The 4,108-nt window shown below is 40.1% G+C and overlaps 1 pseudogene; it reads left to right on the top strand.

The window, feature by feature from the left end:
• Positions 1-3,110, top strand: part of LOC101649143 — a 29,117-nt pseudogene extending 26,007 nt beyond the window's left edge.
• Positions 3,111-4,108: the final 998 nt, after the last annotated feature.

Here is a 4,108-nt window from a genome sequence, read left to right as displayed (position 1 = left end):
CACACCCACCTCCCCACCAATTTGGATCGCTTGTTTTCCCTTGTATTTTACTTTACAGTTGGGAATAGGACTTTTCTTGAGGATGGGAGTGAATGTGAGTTAAAGAAAATCCATGATTGAACTTACCTCACCTATAGTTTGAGTAGCTTCTCCTTAATGTTTCCATCTGTTCTCAATTCTATGTGATTCAGGTAAATGTATGTATGTGTGTACATATAAATTAAAAAGATAAGATGATGATAAAAACTAAATTTAATAAATAGTTATTTCTGGAGAAGTTGAAGGGAATTGAAAATGAGAAGCTTGTACCTGTCTTTATACCTCTATAAATGCCCTTTGTCTCCTAGTTCTTTCCTTTATTTCCTTTTACTTTCCTCCTGTCCCACTACATGTTTGATGTTCATTTGGCTTCCAGTAATTCCTCTCAGCTACAATGATCAAGCGCCACCAGACATCCTACACTCTCCTCACCATCAAGTTTAGATCACTTGTTATTCCCTTGTGCCTGGGTTTGTTGGCTCCCTGCTTTACTCCCTTTCTCCCCTCTCTCTGTCTCCCATGTCTCCCTAGAACCGTCAGTCCCATTGTTTGCTCCTTGGGATTGTTTATCCTGCCTATTTTATCTAGAAAGATGTGAAAAGCAAAACAAAAGCCCCCCCAAAAATAGTTCCAGGTCTGTCTGTTGACCTTTATGTGTGCGTTCTAGTAGAGTCTGATGAGATGTCATGCATGCCCCCAAAGTCTATTTTTGGGATTCCTCTGAGACCTCAATTGTTTTATTCCCTTTGCTACTCTGTTGGATGCCCTTCATGTTTCGCCCAGGTGTGTGGTAGGATCATATGGGGCACAATTCCTACACTGTGTCTCCAGTGTTGTCACTGAATGCACCTTGGGTCAGTGAGGGGTCACCATTTCTCATGGTGGGGCCATCCCTAGGTCTTCTCTGTGCATTGCCTGCTCTGAGCAGGAATATCATCCTTGGGGCTTGGTGGTCCAGGTTGCATTTCACTCTCTTTCTCTTTTTTCCTTCTTAGTTTGGGCCCCTCTCCCTGAGCTGTAGCTTCAGTGCTGTCCTCTGTAGCTCTTCTGGGGAGGTGGTTCACGTAGCTGGGATTGGGGCTGGCACTGCAGACCTCTCTATTGGTTCACTGCTTCATATGTAAATGTCTTTATATATTATACATAATGATAGGGACATAGTTCTATGGAAATATATTATATGTTAAATAATAAGGTAGAAGATTGATAATGGGCCTCTCCTCAACTACTCCTTCAATGAAAGAACACTTTATTCTAATAACCTGGCAATCTGTGATGCTCATCTTCCCAACACAATCACTGAAGACAAGATGGGTGCTTAAACAAATGTGGTGCAGAAAACTGATGGTGACCGGCTATAAAAAGATATAGCATCTGGGGTCTTAAAGGCTTGAAGATGAACAAGTGGTCATCTAGCTGTGAAACCACAAAGTCCACATGGAAGAAGCACACTAGCCTGTGTGATCATGAGGTGTCAACAGGATCAGGTACCAGGCATCAGAAGACCCAGAACAAACAATCATATTGATGCTAATGAGGTAGGTGAGAGGTGGGGGTGGGGGGTGGAGTAGAGACCCCAAATCCATCTGTAAACAATTGGACATCCCCTTACATAAGGGTTATGAGGAAGGGGCGAGCCAGCCAAAGTGCAGTGTAGCACCTATAAAACATACAATATTCCTCTAATTCTTTAATGCTCCACCACCACCACCACCCACTATCATAACCCGAATTCTACCTTACAAATCTGGCTAGACCAAAGCAAGGTAGGAGGAAAAAGGGAGAACCAATCACATTGATTGATGTATAAGACCCTCCTCCCCCCACTGCAAAGGGGGACAAACAACAGAAACATGGGTGAAGGGAGAAAGTGGTCAGTGTAAGGCATGAAAAAAAAGATAAATTATCAAGGGCTCATGAGGGAGAAAGTGAGCTGATACCAAGGGCTCAAGTAGAAAGAAAATGTTTTGTAAAGGATGATGGCAACATATGTACAAATGTGCTTGACACAATGGATGTATGAATTGTTATAAGAGCTGTAAGAGCCCCCAATGAAATGATTAAATTTTTAAAAAGCTGAGAGAATATCATGAAGTGGCTGAATTTTATCTTACCAATTAATAAAGCTTAGTACTTAAAAGTTAATGAATTGAGAAGTGGTCCAGGGGTATTAATTTATTACATTAACACTTTACCTAAAATTTCATGTAAGAGTTTAAAATGGTTAAGGAACAACTAAAGGAGGAAAGAGTGGGGGGGGGGGAGGTGAAAGAAAAGAAGAAAATGGAAACTGTGGAGAAAAAGGCCCCGGAAAAGGGAAGCAGAGGAAGGAATCAAGGAGAAAAGCAGAAGCTATATAATCAGGCCTCAGTTCAAAGTTGGATTGTAAGACTTAATGAATGTTTGCAGGTAGACAAGTTATCATTATGATTTTTAATATCCATGAAAATCAATATTTTCAGCAGTAAGGGGAAGAGTTAGTATTCTGGTTTAAGCTGAGTATTAAATGAGATTAATACAATGTATTTGGTTATTTCCACCATGTTCTTCCTTGATACCCTTTTTTTCCTCTTTAAGTAGATGAAATCCAGGATGAAGGTTGGGTCTAGGAGGTGGGAATTAATCACTATGTCTTCCACTCCATATTTGGCAGAGCACTAACTACAATCCAAAGCTCTCTCAGTGACCTTCCAGATTCCAGCACGCTCAGCTCTCCGGTGACTTCAAATTCTAAAATACAGCACTCTTACTCTTTTTGTTTCTTTATGACTCCACGCAAATGTAGTGCTTTGACTGTTGAACTTTCTTTTTATAAAACCCAGTCTTAGTTAAGGAAATCCACAGTAAGATGAGTATGTAGTTTTATCTTCCTCCAGGGAAGGCATGGATACATTCCTAAAGACCTAAATGGTGTGATGTGGGAGAAGATGTTTGTGAGCACACAGTCACCAGAAGACGTCCTGGAGTTGATCCCAATTCCTGGTCACCCCGTGCGTCAGGCTGGATTGGCACTGCATAAAGTTTCCAATGGCTGCAATCTCTCCCAAGCAGATCTGCAGATGTTCTTCTAATGCGCCTTTGGATGGATCCTAACTGCCAGTCTTTGAGTTAGTGGTGTTCAGCTTTGCACATAAGCCTGCTTGGACACACATGGACTTGTTGCCATGAATTGCAATTGATTGGAAGGCATTGAAAGAAGAAGCAGTCAGTTTCCAACTGCCTGAGACCTTCAAGGCACCCCGCCAAATCAGACCTTGAAGGTTCAAGAAACACAAATTTTCATAAATATATAAACTTCGAACAGAATCTTGTTTTGTCACAATGCCTTAGTATGCAGTTGGGTTTAGCTCAGTTTCTCAAGAGGCAATTCTGATAGACATTTGTAATTTCACAGCTGACTCTTTATAAGCGGAGGCACAAGAGATATTGCTAACTATCCTGTAGTGCACAGGAGGGTCGCTAACAACTCAGAATTACATATGCCCTAAAGTGTCCATGTTGCTACTCTTACAAGTCTGCTTAGCTGTCCAGGAGCCACATTGAACTAGCTTTCAACTGACCTGCCACTCACTCGGATTTTATGTCACGAGACTTATAGTATTTTAGTGCAGGGGTGATTAAACTAAAGGTTCATGGATTGGCTTAAGGCAAGTAATTAAAACCATGAAATTTTATGCAAGTTTTGTTCATCTGTGCATTTTCTAACATGCGTCTAAAGTTAAAATGGGTTTGGAACAACATTCATGAGGTTCACATCTCTTTTAGTATTTTCCCCACAAGCTTGTTAAAGTCTAAAATTCTTAACAAATCCACGAGTTTCTTAATCAATTATGGTATTTTACTTTTGATAGAGATTTTAAACCCAGGTGTGATTTCTGAGTCTCAGTTTCTAAATCTATAAAACTGAAAATAATTATTCAAATTTAAGTATGGCTATTGTTTGTATTATGCATATTTAAATTATCTAGTCACAGCAGACATTTAGGAAAAAATATGTTTTGTTAGCAAAAATAACTTGGACTTATGGTATTGCCTATAGAAGATCCAGAATGTGTAAACCATAGCTTTT

Source organism: Echinops telfairi, unplaced genomic scaffold (genome assembly GCF_000313985.2).
Source record: "Echinops telfairi isolate 266 unplaced genomic scaffold, ASM31398v2 ScPeMD7_443;HRSCAF=831, whole genome shotgun sequence".
Taxonomy (NCBI): Eukaryota; Metazoa; Chordata; class Mammalia; order Afrosoricida; family Tenrecidae; genus Echinops; species Echinops telfairi.
This window is presented reverse-complemented; position numbering and strand designations above follow the sequence as displayed.